The following is a 15,213-nucleotide window of genomic DNA, read 5'->3' as shown; positions in this document are numbered from 1 at the left end:
TTGGATAAGGGATACTCAACCCGTATATGAATAATAAAAATAAAAATCTTCTAAACAACTAACCCCTGAATCTGCCTATGATTTTGTCCTATATGTTGTTTGCTTCACAATAAAAATAAAAAATCTTCAAACTTGTAGGCATGTCCTGTGAATGAAATGATGCAAACCTTCAAACAATCCATTTTAATTCCAGGTTGTGAGGCAACAAAACATGAAAAATGCAAAGGGGGTGAATACTTTAGCAAGGCACTGTAAGCCTGTGTGAAACGCCAGTCCTGTTATTATTGCTGCAGACACCTCAAAGTGCTTGGATCCTGGAGCAATTTTGTATATTAAGGCTGGTCCTAAGTACTGAGTACTTCATTCCCTAGATCCTCAGGCTGGTGCAGCTTATGTCCTATGGGCCGCATTGGGCACTCAGCTGATAATGTGATCCCTCTCCTCACAGTCCACCACCCATGTTTTCTATACATATGTAATTGCTATTTTCTTCTAACCATCACATTACTATATCCCTGTTAGGTCTCCAATGTCTCAAGCGTGCAATACAAACTTACTCAACCCTCTTCCTGACCAATATTTCCTCATGCCTCCCAAGAGGGCCAAGGGGTGCTCCCTCCAAGGGTGTCCTTCCCTAAACAGAAGGTCACCTGAATTTCCCATTCTTCACCCGGGACTTCCACTCCTATCACTGTGGGGAGTCCAGCTACAAGCGATGCCTCTGGCCTGTTGTATGTCTCTGGGTGTTACAATTCAACTCCCTATATGTCTGACTTGTGACTTACAAGAGAAGAATATACGCTGGAGTAGAACTGAAAATAGTATAAGAATGTTTGATTCAATAAAGCTGTATTATGAAAAAAGTTCCAACAGAAGCATACAGTGTAACAGGTAATCTTGAGGATGCAGTAACAAAGTTAAATGCAGCTTAGGTATAAACCTTGGCAGGAAAGAATGCTTGAGCAGGTAAAACTTCACATGTAATCATTACTTGTTAAACAAGTAGCAGTCTTTGCAAAGTAAACACTAAACAGGTTAACTTCACCTGGAAAACACAAATTGGTAGCAAGGGTAATCGTCACTGTGGTATATAATTCAGACAGGATACAGACAAAGTAATGAAAAAGTATACAGTATCCAGGTAGCAAGGGTCACAGTCACTGTGCTATACAATTCAGACAGGATGCAGACAAAGTAATAATAAAGTATACAGGATTCATGTTGTATTCCAACAGGCAAAGGTAAAGTATACAGGATTCCGGCAGGACAGGATTCTCAGGATATTGCTGGACAAGGTAATCATGATTTCAGCCAGACAGGGTAGATGGTACTATAGCTGGCACAGAAGGCTTAACCTGCCTGCCTTATAAAACACACAAAAAGGCCAATCAGTAACCTCCACAGAGAAATGCCCTTAAACAAATAATATTCTGCAGTTTGGGAGCTGCACATAGAAGAGTATGATGAAGAGTTCCAGCTAATTAGCACCAGCTGGGTTGCAGACAATGCAACTACTGTTCACTGACAGCAGCACCTCTGTCAGCACAGAGGTACTGTAGGCTAGACACATGACAGCAGCACCTCTGGTAGCACAGAGTTACTGCATACCAGACACATGACAGCAGCACCTCTGGTACTCAGAGGTACTTCAGGCCAGACATTATAAATGGCAGAGACATGACATTGGGATTGACTCTGATGCCCCCCTCATGGTCAATCTCTTTGCAAAGTGTTAACTACTTTCAAGACTGACCTTACCCTGGACTTATCGGCCACTATTCATGGGGTAAAACCATAAATTGTGGCTATCAGAGACTGCGCAGATCACCTGTAACGTGCAGTGCCTTGCTAAAGTATTCACCCCTCCTTTGCATTTTTCATGTTTTGTTGCCTCAAAACCTGGATTTAAAATGGATTGATTGAAAGTTTGCATCATTTCATTCACTTAACATGCCTACAACTTTTGAAGATTTATTTTTCTATTGTGAAGCAAATAACAAACAGGACAAAATAACAGAAAACTTCAGTGTGCATAACCATTCACCCCCCTAAAGTCAGTACTTTGTAGAGCCACCTTTTGCAGCAATTATAGCTTTGGTTAAGTCTCTATGAGCTCGCCACATCTTGCCACTGGGATTTTTGCCCATTCCTCAAGGAAAAACTGTTCCAGCTCCTTCTTGTTGGATGGTTTCCGCTTGTGAACAGCAATCTTCAAGTCTGACCACAGTTTCTCATTTGTAATTAGATCTGGGCTTTAACTAGGCCATTCCAACACACTTAAATGTTTCCCCTTAAACCACTTGATGTTGCTTTAGCAGTATGCTTCTGGTCATTGTCCTGCTGGAAGGTGAACCTCCGTCCCAGTCTCAAATCACAGGCAGACTGAAACAAGTTTTGCTCAAGAATATACCTGTATTTAGCGCCATCCATCTTTCCCTGGACTCAAAATAGTTTCCCAGTCCCTGCTGCTGAAAAACATCCCCACAGCATGATGCTGCCACCACCATGTTTCACTGTGGGGTTGGTGTTCTTGGGGTGATGGGATGTGTTGGGTTTGTGCCAGACATAGTATTTTCCTTGGTGGCTGAAAAGTTAAATTTTAGTCTCATCTGACCAGAGCACCTTCCTCCATACATTTGGGAAGTCATCCACATGCCTTTTGGCAAACTCAAAACGTGCCTTCTTATTTTTAACACTAAGCAATGGCTTTTTCTGTCCTCTCTTCCATAAGGAACTTTTGAGGGGCTACATAGCAAAGGGGATGAACACATATGCACATGCCAATTTTCAAATTTTTATTTAAAAAAAATATTTTTTATATAAATTTTTCTCATTTCACTTCACCAACTTAGACTATTTTGTGCCGATCCATCACATAAAATTCAGATAAAAAAATAAATAAATTACAGGTTGTAATGTAACAAAATAGGTAAAAAGCCAAGCAGGGTGAATACTTTAGCAAGGCACTGTAAGATGGAATAACTGGTGGTCTCCCCCAATGATCTCATTACCACTCACGACCTACAGCAAATGGAATTGGATGCCTTTAAAGATAAGATGGCCGACATGGAGGATCGATCTAGGAGAAATATTAAAATACATGGAATCCCTGACTCTATCCCTTCCTCCAAACTGTCAGATTATGTTATGTCTCTGTTTCACAAATTGCTACTGGATGCAGTTAACAAAGACCTTCTCAAAGATAGGATCCACCATCTCCCTAAACCTAAGTCAATCTCCTCCTCTCTAGCAAGGAACACTATACTTAACATAAATTTCTTCACTACCAAAGAACATATTCTTAAGCTGGCAGGTCTGCTGGGGACTCTGACATACTTGGGGATTTACAGCTATTCCCTGACTTCTCTGTGTTTACTATTTCTAAACAGAGTTCGTTTGCTCCTATTACAGTGGCCCTCCATGCTCAAGAAATAAAATACCATTGGGGTCTCCCACTGAAGCTGATTATCACCCATGACAGCTCATCTTATATTATACCTAAGTTCGAGGCTGGTTTTAAGCTGTATTCAGACTGAGACATTTTGGTCAAATTACCCTGCTTGCACAAGAAACAGCCTTCTCCTTCTCCGAATGGTCCACATCTTAAAGCGTGATTCTTTTTGTTTAAGCCTACATTCTTCTTTGGCCCCTAATATACCAGTGCATCCCTTTGGACTATAAGATGTTGGCGTCAATGGTTTCCCTTTTGGATGTGTGAGTTAATGTAATGGTTCTCCATTATGTTATAATTTTGCTTTTATTTTATTATTTTTTTATTCTCTTTCTCTCAAGGTAAATTTGTTTCCTTAATATACAGGTTTTTTTTACGCTCATAAGCATATGCTTATTTTTAATAACATTAAATACTATACATTATATGTCAGAATTACATATGCTATGTTATACATATCTTGTTTGATAATGCAGAAGTTATACATGGTGGCGCTAGGTCAGACTTTCCTCCATATTTCTTCTTACATTACTGTATTTTGTTCTTTCCCCTTGCAGTAGGTATGCAAGACCGATGTACTGGGTCATTTTGGGTCTCTTTCCTCTCCCTTTTTCTTATTCCTCATGTCTCATTTGTTTTTTTTCTTTTGGCTTATGGAACATTGGCCCTCATTCCGAGTTGTTCGCTCGCTAGCTGCTTTTAGCAGCATTGCACACGCTAAGCTGCCGCCCTCTGGGAGTGTATCTTAGCTTAGCAGAAGTGCGAACGAAAGATTAGCAGAATTGCGAATAGAAATTTCTTAGCAGTTTCTGAGTAGCTCGAGACTTACTCAGCCATTGCGATCAGTTGTCAGTTTCGTTCCTGGTCTGACGTCACAAACACACCCAGCGTTCACCCAGACACTCCCCCGTTTCTTAAAACACTCCCGCGTTTTTCCCAGAAACGCCAGCGTTTTTTCGCACCCTTCCAGAAAACGGACAGTTTCCTCCCAGAAACACCCACTTCCTGTCAATCACACTACGATCACCAGAACAATGAAAAATCCTCGTTATGCCGTGAGTAAAATACCTAACTTTTGTGTAAAATAACTAAGCGCATGCGCTCTGCGAACCTTGCGCATGCGCAGTAAGCGACTAATCGCAATATAGCGAAAATCGGCAACAAGCGAACAATTCGGAATGACCCCCATTATGTGGGCCTTTATGTTTTGCCTCTGCCTCGCTCAGTTTCCTGAGGGTTTTTGACATGTTTCTTATTGCCTCCCTCCTGTTACTTAAATTTTGTGTATTGTATCATTAAACGTTAAGGGGCTAAATTCCCCCAATAAACACAGGCTGGCTCTGTCCTCTTTTTACAAACACTAGGCGGATATTGTGGCATTACAAGAAAGCTGACTTTCCTCCCTAGTCCCTCCAACCTTAAAGGATCAGAGATACACACAGAGTTATTTTGCAAATGGCCCCTTTAACTTAAGGATGAGCAGGTTCAGTTCCCTAAAAACATAACCCCCCTGAACTTTGAAATCCGAGCCGGATCTGAGCAAGGCTCGGTTTTGCGCACCTAACTCGTACTCGTAGATCAGGAGGAGAAGGGGCTGACTAAAGCAGCTGGCTGAGCCTATATAATCAGTGTTTAGACTCATTGGAGCTTGCTCATTGTAAGGGCTTGTATTTTAAAGTGCTGCTTGGATTTGTAAGTGTGAGTTGGTAACAGCAAAAGGTGAGTTCTGATTATTCTTTGTCTATCCATATAGAGATAGTAATATTGTGAGAGAAAGTTAATCTGAATCTGATTGTATCTATACTGGGGTTTTTTTTGGTGTTTTTTTGGGAGGGAAAAAAAGTGTGAGGAGAAAGCCAGGGAGAGGGGGTTGAATCTGGTGTGAGTAATCAGGAGGAGGGGCTGATTAAAGCAGCTTGCTGAGCCTTTATAATCAGTGTTTAGACTCATTGGAGCTTGCTCATTGCAAGGGCTTGTATTTTAAAGTGCTGCTTGGATTTGTAAGTGTAAGTTAGTAACAGCAAAAGGTGAGTTAGAATACAGAAAAAGGTGAATTTTATAATACACAATCAGGAACACACATATTTGCATTACCATTAAACTTCTGGTGAGGCTGCAAGGGGCTGACCTTGTGAGTGAGTGAGTGAGTGAGTGAGTGAGAGGGTCTCTTACTTGGAGTAGCAGAGGGGCTGTGATTGTGCGTGGGTGAGGGGCATTTTTTTCTTTTAGCAGGAGCTGTAAGCCGAGTGAAAAGGAGGTGCAGTGAGCTGGAACAACTGCAACTGCTAAGTGGAGTATCGGTGCCGCAGGAGAGAGTACTACGGCTGCATAAAAGTGAAGGACCAAGAACCGCACAAAGATAGATAAGTATAAGCCAGCTTAATTATTGTATAAGTGAGATTGTTTGCCTTCTACTTTTTCTTTTTGCCTCTTTTCTTTGAGAGTAACAGGGAGTTAGACCTTACAAACAATATGGGAGGGGCTGTGATTGGGGACCTCACTCAGTGCATGTCGTGCAAGATGTATGCACACCTGGAGCTACCTGCCCAGTGTGATTACATCTGCACGAGGTGTATGCGAACGGTTACCCTGGAAGCCCAGGTAACTGATCTAGAGCAAACCGTTACGTGACTGAGGGAGATTCACAATCTCGAGCGAAGTTTAGACAGAACGGTGGAGGAGTTGCGGGAGTGGTCACTGGTAGAAGAGGATGATGATCAGGTAGCCAGCTGGGTCACAGTTAGAAGGAAGAAAAAGATGAAGAGGCTCGACATCTCCGAACTATCAAACCCGAACAAATTTGCCCGACTGGACGAGGAATCGGAGGATGATAGTGAAGAAATGACGGTGCCGGAGGAGACTGCTATCTCTAGCATCCAGAGAAGCGGTCCCTCTGGCGCAGTTGGGATAAAAGATAGTGAGGTACCTAGTCAGAAGGTGGTGGTAGGGGATTCTAACATCAGGAAGGCAGATAGGGCAATCTGCTACCGGGACCGTGATCGCCGTACAGTCTGTTGTCTCCCGGGTGCTCGGGTACAGCACATCGCGGACTGGGTAGATAGATTGTTGGGAGTAGCTGGGAAAGACCCAGCAGTCTTGGTGCACATTGGCACCAATGACAAAGTTAGCAGAAGGCGGGATGTCCTTAAGCAAGACTATAGGGACTTAGGAAAGAAACTTAAGGCAAGGACATCTAAGGTAATATTCTCCAAAATATTACCCGTGCCAGGCGCTAGTCCAGGGAGGCAGAGGGAGATTAGGGAGGTAAATGTGTGACTTAGGGATTGGTGCAGGAAAGAGGGGTTTGTGTTCCTGGAACACTGGGCGGACTTCTCAGTCAGGCGTCATCACTTTTGTCGTGACGGATTGCACCTGCCTGAGGAGGGGGCAGCGGTGCTGGGGGGAAGGATGGTTAGAAGGTTGGAGGAGATTTTAAACTAGGAGCCTGGGGGGAGGGTTTAGCTAGAAAATACGGGTCTTGCAGTGAGAATAGTGGGGATGGCGGTAGTAAACGAAATGGGGGAGAAGTTGGGGGGAGGGTAAGATCAGGCGGTAAGGTTACTAACATGGGTACTAAAAGAGATTTTACCAAAGCACTAACCAATGACGATTACAGGTCATCATTGCTACATAAGGTGAAAGATGTCACTAACGCAAGGGAAAATACTTATCTTAGTTGTATGTATGTAAACACTAGAAGCATTACTGGTAAAAAGGGCGAACTAGAAATACTTGCAGCAAGCAAACAGTATGATATTATAGGCATTACTGAAACTTGGTGGGACGAATCTCATGATTGGACAGTCAATCTAGAGGGCTGGACACTGTTTAGGAGAAACAGACTAAATAAAAAGGGTGGAGGGGTGTGTCTTTACGTAAAGCCGTTTTTAAAACCTGATATACGGGAAGATATTAAGGAGGGGACTGTAGACACTGTCGAGACATTATGGGTAGAAATTGCATCCGGGGAAAAAGGAATAAAAAAGTTAGTATTGGGTGTATGCTATTGGCCGCCTGGTATCAACGTATCTGATGAGGAATTGTTACTAAAGCAAATTGAAAGAGCAGCAGGAGTATTTATTTATTTATTTATTAACAGTTTCTTATATAGTGCAGCATATTCCGTTGCGCTTTACAATTAGAACAGCAGTAATAGAACAAAACTGGGTAAAAACAGACAGACAGAGGTAGGAAGGCCCTGCTCGCAAGCTTACAATCTATAGGGAAATAGGCACAAGGATAGATGCTACCTATTGCATAATGGTCCACCAGATTGCTAGGTTCTTAATGGGTTGTATGATGATACCCCACAAAGTTATCCAAGTGTCAGGAGGGTGTGAGACTAAAGAAATACAAGATATGTGATGTTATGAATACTCTATAGAGGATGTAATTAGATAGGGAAGCACTGAAGGTTAAGTGGGTGGGTCTGGAATTTGATAGGCTTGTCTGAAGAGGTGAGTTTTCAGGGAACATTTAAAGGTTTGGAGACTAGAGGCGAGTCTTACTGTGCGTGGGAGGGCATTCCACAGAGTGGGTGAAGCCCGGATAAAGTCCTGTAATTTTGAGTGTGAACAAGTAATGCGTGTGGATGAGAGACGTAGATCTTGTGCAGAGCGGAGAGGTCGGGTAGGGAGATATTTTGAGATGAGTGAAGAGATGTATGTTGGTGCAGTTTGGTTAATAGCCTTGTATGTGAGTAAAAGTATTTTATATTTAATACGGTAGAATACCGGTAACCAATGGAGGGACTGACAGAGCGGAGTAGGAGACATAGTAGTGATGGGACATTTTAACTATCCAGAGATAAACTGGAAAAACGATTCATGTGATACTGCTAGGGGCAATATGTTTTTAAACACACTTAATGATAGCTACTTAGTTCAACTAATTGAGGAACCAACCAGGTACAATGCAATCTTAGAACTGGTATTAACAAACAATGGGGATTTGGTATCAGGTATTATAGTAGCGGAACCCATAGGAAACAGCGACCACAATATGGTCACATTCAATATCAGTTTTCATAAACAGCTCTATACTGGCTCAACTAGGACTCTAAACTTTAGCAAAGCAAATTTTGAAAAGATGGGGGTATTTTTCAGGGATATTGAATGGGAAGGTTTGTTTTTAGGAAAAAATACTATGGAGAAATGGGAGGTACTAAAATTCCTGCTAGCTAAAAATACTCTCAAATTTATTCCTACGTGCAGCAAAAAAAGGAATAAAAATCATAAACCGATGTGGCTTAACAAAAAGATAAAGGAACTTATGGACAAGAAAAGAAGAGCATTTAAAAAATACAAATCTGACGGGGAAGCAGAGTCATTTCAGCACTACAAGGAATGTAACAAAATATGCAAAAAGGAAATAAGAGCGGCTAAAGTAGAAACTGAAAAACTAGTAGCAAAGGAAAGCAAAGCGAATCCCAAAAAATTCTTTAAATACACTAATAGCAAGAGATTAAAGAAGGAGAGTATAGGCCCTTTAAAAGACAAGTTGGAAGTCTAAAGCAAAAATGATAATGACATAGCGGACATACTAAATGAGTTTTTTTCAACAGTATTTACTAGAGAGGACCCAATTCAGGGACTAACACATAATCTCAATAATGAGAATATCCCACTGATAGGTACTTATTTATGCGAGGAAGTAGTCTGTGACCAATTAAAACATTTAAAGATTAATAAGTCACCGGGTCCCGATGGTATTCACCCAAGGGTTCTAATGGAGCTTCACTCTGAACTTGCAAAACCGCTATTTTTGATCTTTAAGGATTCGGTAATATCAGGTATGGTTCCCAAAGACTGGCGTATAGCGGAAGTAGTGCCTATATTCAAAAAGAGAAGTAAAGCTGAACCAGGTAATTATAGACCAGTTAGTCTTACATCTATAGTGGGGAAAGTATTGGAAGGTATTCTAAGAGATAGTATTCAGAAGTTCCTTGAAGTCAATAAGGTCATTAAAAGGAATCAACATGGGTTTATGAAGGACAGATCCTGTCAAACCAACTTACTTGGCTTTTATGAAACAGTAAGCGCAAACCTAGATCAGGGTAAAGAGGTGGATGTAATCTTTTTAGATTTTGCCAAAGCATTCGACACTGTACCACACATGAGACTTATCTACAAGCTACAAGAATCAGGGCTAGGAAGCACAATATGCACTTGGGTCAAAAACTGGTTAGATAATAGGGAGCAGCGCGTTGTAGTTAATGGATCTTTTTCAACTTGGACTGAAGTGCTAAGTGGTGTGCCGCAAGGCTCAGTATTAGGACCGCTATTGTTCAATATTTTCATTAACGACCTAACAGAAGGTCTAGAGAGCCTGGTGTCAATTTTTGCAGATGATACCAAATTGTGTAAAGTTATAAATGCGGAGGGGGATGCTGAGTCGCTTCAGAACGACTTAGTTAAATTAGAAGCATGGGCAGTGAAATGGAGAATGCGCTTCAATACAGACAAGTGTAAGGTAATGCACTGTGGTAACAAGAACAAAAATAACACCTACCTACTAAATGGGGTAAAATTAGGGGATTCTGTACTGGAAAAGGTCTTAAGTGTCCTCATAGATAGCAAACTAAGCAGTAGTACCCAAAGTAGGGCTGCAGCAAAAAAGGCTAATAAGATATTAGCATGCATAAAACGGGGAATTGATGCTAGGGACGTGAGTATTATACTTCCGTTATATAAATCACTTGTGAGGCCACACCTTGAATACTGTGTACAATTCTGGGCACCTTACTACAAAAAGGATATCCTGGAGCTAGAAAAGGTTCAAAGGCGGGCGACCAAACTAATTAAGGGTATGAAGACTCTGGAATACGAGGAAAGGCTTGCAAGACTAGACATGTTCACACTGGAAAAGAGGAGATTAAGAGGGGACATGATCAACATTTACAAATATATAAGTGGACATTATACAGATCTTGCGCAGGACCTGTTTTTGGTAAGATCAACACAGAGAACTCGTGGACACTCGCTCAGGTGAGGGGAGAGGAGATTCCGCACAATACGGCGTAAAGGCTTTTTTACGGTAAGGATGATACGTGTTTGGAATTCCCTGCCCGAGGGAGTTGTAATGGCAGACTCAGTTAACACCTTTAAGAATGGGTTAGATAAATTCCTAATGGATAAGGATATCCAGGGTTACGAGGCATAGTCACGCACTATGGTTATTATAAAAAAGAGGGGTAAAACGTAACGGCAGTCATCAATTTCAGTCATAATTTTCTACAAAATAATCGTGCATAGGAGACCACAAATAGGTTGAACTCGATGGACAATTGTCTTTTTTCAACCTTAAATACTATGTTACTATGTTACTATGTATCAGAAAATGAGGCAAATGTCATTATCCCGCTGTCGAATCTCGCGGGTTTTGGATTCGGAGCCATCTTCACTCCGGATTTGGAGAGTGCACAATAAGGTCGTATTCCTTCTGTGGTGTAGTTAGAAATGGGGGCAGGAGAGAGCAAAGGGAGTGAGGAGAGAGCAGAGGGGGCAGGAGAGAGCAGAGGGGTTGCAGGAGAGTTGAGTTAACCTGGGGTGCTGCTTGTGTAGGTGTGCTGTCACTGTGTTAGGGCTCTTCATAGTAGCATACTGTGGCTGTGTATAGGACCAGGTGTTCTTTGTATATAAGGGGCTGTGTACTGCCGTACACTACTGCTATACATCCTCTGTGTGTGATTCAAAGCAAAAAATATATTTCTATTGGTGCTTCACTCTACTAGTACTGCGGTTGCCATACACCACTGCTATATATCCTCTGTGTGTGATCCAAAGTCAAAAATATATTTCTATTATGTATTTGAAAGGAGTGCTCTGTATGCTCTATCTGAAAGGGGTGAGCTGTCCATCCATCCAGGGGCTCCGCCCCAGTGTAAAATTCAAATAATAAAAGCTAAAAACAAAAAGCCTAACATTATAATTATAAAAAAAAATATTTTTTCGTTTGTGCTGTACCCCAGTGTACTATACAATTTTTATTTTATTTTCATAAGTACTGTGACACAGACGGTCAGACTTATAAACGCATTGTGTGACACTGTCGGTGTAGTCAACTGCAGTGTGTAATTATTATATATATATTTCTGATTCTTTTGTGTGACACTGTAACCGCCGGTGTGTGATATGAAAAATACTTCTACATATTTTTGACTCATTTGTGCGACATTGCAAATGCAGTGTGTGATATAAAAAATAATGTATATATTTTGATTTAAATTAATATTTGTGTTGTGTCATACCAGTATACATCCAGGGACTGCAGCTGCTCCATCCATCTAGGGGTGTTCTATCAGTCCACCCAAAATAAAGATATGTTTTTTATATATTTTCTGCTGTATCCTCCCAGAATACATCCAGGCATGCTCCGTCCATTTCAGGGTGTGGTGTCTGTAGTTCATATTCTTATTATAACTTAAATTGTCCTATTTTCATAAGTCTTCTTATCACCACATTGTAATTAATTCAAATGAATATTATCATTAATAATTATAAATTAGATCAATTTAAATTAAATGAATATAAACTCTCAATACTCAAATAGTGAACTTTCGGAATATCGAAGATATCTTTGAGGAAATTAAGATTTTGATTCTAAATAAATAAAATAAAATAAATTAAATTAAAATAAATTGAAATTAAAATAAATTAAATAAATTAAATCTAAAATATTGTCTTTTTTATTCTTCTTTGCCTTAATTATCTTTTTGTGAACTGACATCTTGAGCCTTGCCTAATGCATCCTTTTTTAAATACATTCTTTTAAAAAATATTTTGTCCTCCCAGTATATACATCCAAGGGCTGCTGCTGCTCCATTTAACTACCTTGGTGCAACCTTTTGGCCTAAACTGGTTATAAAAAAATATTGTGAGCTGTGAGGTATTCAGAATAGTCTGGAAATTAGTGGAAATGAATATTATTGAGGTTAATAATACTGTAGGAACAAAAACACCCCCAAATTCTGTTATTGTAGCCGTTTTGATCATTTTTTTCGAGAAATACAGATCCAAAACCAAAACCCTGCAATGGAGGTTTTGGCAAAACCAATCCAGATCCAAAACATGAAGGAGATCCAGATCCAAAACCAAAACCCAAAACCCAAAAAATGGCTCGGTGCACACCCCTACTTTAAATGGAATAGTGTTGCTATTCTTTTTTTTAGACAATGTTCCATTTGTTTTGCACTCTCAATTGATGGAAATAAATGGTCATCCTCTTATTATAACAGGTGTGCTGGAGGAGAAGTCAGTTACTATTGTTTCTGTCTATGCAACTAATTCTACATATTATGCTTAACTATACAGAATTTACACAAAGGGTGCTTATTGTTTTAGGTGACTTCAATCTAGTGTTAGATCTTAAAATGGATAAGTTGACTTGTCCTCCAGCTGATATCCCCCCCCCCCCCACACACACACACACACACACACACACACACACACACACACACACACACACACACACACACACACACACATCTCAAACAGAGCCCTCTGCAGCTTCCTGTAGTCTTTTATCTGAATTTGTATTATATGATACCTGGGGTGTGCAAAACCCAACAGGGCGTGATTATACCTATTTTCCACCAGTTTATAATTCCTATTTTTTAATAAATGACATTATGTGTGATAAATGGACACTACAACATTCTGGATTTGTGGATATCCTTCCTATTTCCTGGTCGCACCATGCTCCAGTACTGTGGTGCTGAGATATCGCTCAGCTACTAGTTCCCCCCACCTGCCCATGGTGCCTATCACCTCATTTAATTACAGATCAGGTTGGGAAAAAGTGCATAGCCAACAGCATTTCTCTATATATGGGCTCTAACTCTCCTTCTGACACATCTATTCTAAACTTCTAGTGCGCCTTTAAGGCTTTGGTTCGAGGTTTCTGCTATACAAGCCGGTGCTGAGCTCATAAAACAAAAGCTGCAACGCCAATCAGATTTAGAGTCTAACTCTGGTATTTGGACAATAAGAATAAGCCTTAACCCTCCAAAATTCTCTGCAAAGAACTGTCTGCTGTTAGGAGTCAATTGCAGATACTTCTCACGGCTTGCATGCAAGTTGCTCTCAACAGGCTGCGTCAGAAGTTTTACCTGGTTGGAAATAGACTTGATAAAATGTTGACCCATAAACTTTGTGCATGAAAGGCCAGGAACAGGATTAAGCACATTTTATTTCCCCAACTGGTGCACACATTTTTTCCCCCAACTGGTGCAAAGATTTCCAACCCATCAGAGATAGCGAATGAGTTTGCCAATTATTACACCCAATTATATAACCTCTCTTCTGACCCCTCTACGCCTCAACCTTCTCTATGTTCTATCAAAGCTTTCTTGGCAAATGTGGGTTTACCTTACTTGACAGATGAACAATTGGAGGTGTTGATTACTCCCTGGTCATCTATGGAGGTTGCCACAGCAATTAGATACCTCTCCCGAGACAAAGCCCCAGGCCCTGATGGCTTTACTAACAATTTTTTCTACTTCCTTCCAGGAGAAGTTGCTTTCTACATTGATGTCTGTGTTTAACAAAGTAACTATCCTTGGTGCATTGTCAATTGAAATGCTAGAAGCCCAAGTTGTTACGCTTCCCAAACTGTGGAAAGACCCGGCCTATTGCCACTACTATTGCCTCATTGTAGTACTTAATGGCTATATTCAGCTATATGCAAAATTGATTGCTACTTGCCTCAATGTTTTCCTTACCTCTTTGATTCACCTCTACCAGGTTGGATCTGTGCCTGACAGACAGGCTTCCGACAACAACTTCAGCATATTTAACCTTATTGATTCCCTATCTTGTGACAAGGCCCTTCTTTTGCTCTCACTGGATGCTGAAAAAACATTCGATCATCTAAGTTGGCTATATATGTGAGAAGTACTTTGTAGGTTTGGCCTCCATGGCCAAATTATGTCCTCTATTCTGACATTATATAGTCCTCCATATGCTCGGATGTTCAGTAACGGTTTTTATGTCTGACACTTTCTCAATTTCTGATGGTACGCATGAAGGTTGCCCTCTTTCCCCTTTGATTTTTGTTCTCACTATCAAACCATTAGTTGCTAAGATCCGACTTGATACACAATTCACAGTAGTCAGATATGGTGATAGATCACACAAGCTTTGTCTGTTTGCAGACGAAATTCTCCTTTTTATCTAGAGATGAGTGGGTTTGGTTCTCAGAGAACCGAACCCTACCGGACTTCACTACCCGAGCCCGGAACCGAGTCAGGTTCTTGTTTTCCCACCTGACTCGGAAACCAGAAGGATGCAAAATGTCATCATCCCGCTGTCGGATTCTCGCGGTTTTGGATTCCATATAAGGAGACGCGCATCGCTGCCATTTTCACTCCGGCATTGGAGAGTGTAGAGAGAGGACGTGTCTCCATCCTCAGTGTCCTGCATCAGTTCAGTGTTAGTGTCTTGTGCTGCATCAGTCCAGTCACAGTGGTTATGTCTTCTGCTGCCATATGTCCAGTGCTGCTGTATAAGTCCGGTACATTGCAGTGGTGCTGTGTTGTCCTGCATTAGTCCAGTGGTGGTGTCCCTGTGCTGCTGTATACTGTATATACTCGTGTATAAACCGACTTTTTCGGCACTTTTTTTTGTGCTGAAAAAGCCACCTCGGCTTATACTCGAGTCAGCGTTAGGAGGGACACGGAGAGCACAGCCCGCTGCCCTCCTGTGTCCCTCCTGCATCTCCGGCGGCAGCGGCGTGTGTGTGTTAAAGGAAGTGCACGAACTGGC

Source organism: Pseudophryne corroboree, chromosome 3, assembly GCF_028390025.1.
Source record: "Pseudophryne corroboree isolate aPseCor3 chromosome 3, aPseCor3.hap2, whole genome shotgun sequence".
Lineage (NCBI taxonomy): Eukaryota > Metazoa > Chordata > Amphibia > Anura > Myobatrachidae > Pseudophryne > Pseudophryne corroboree.
The sequence above is the reverse complement of the archived record's forward strand: the minus strand, read 5'-3'. Positions refer to the sequence as shown.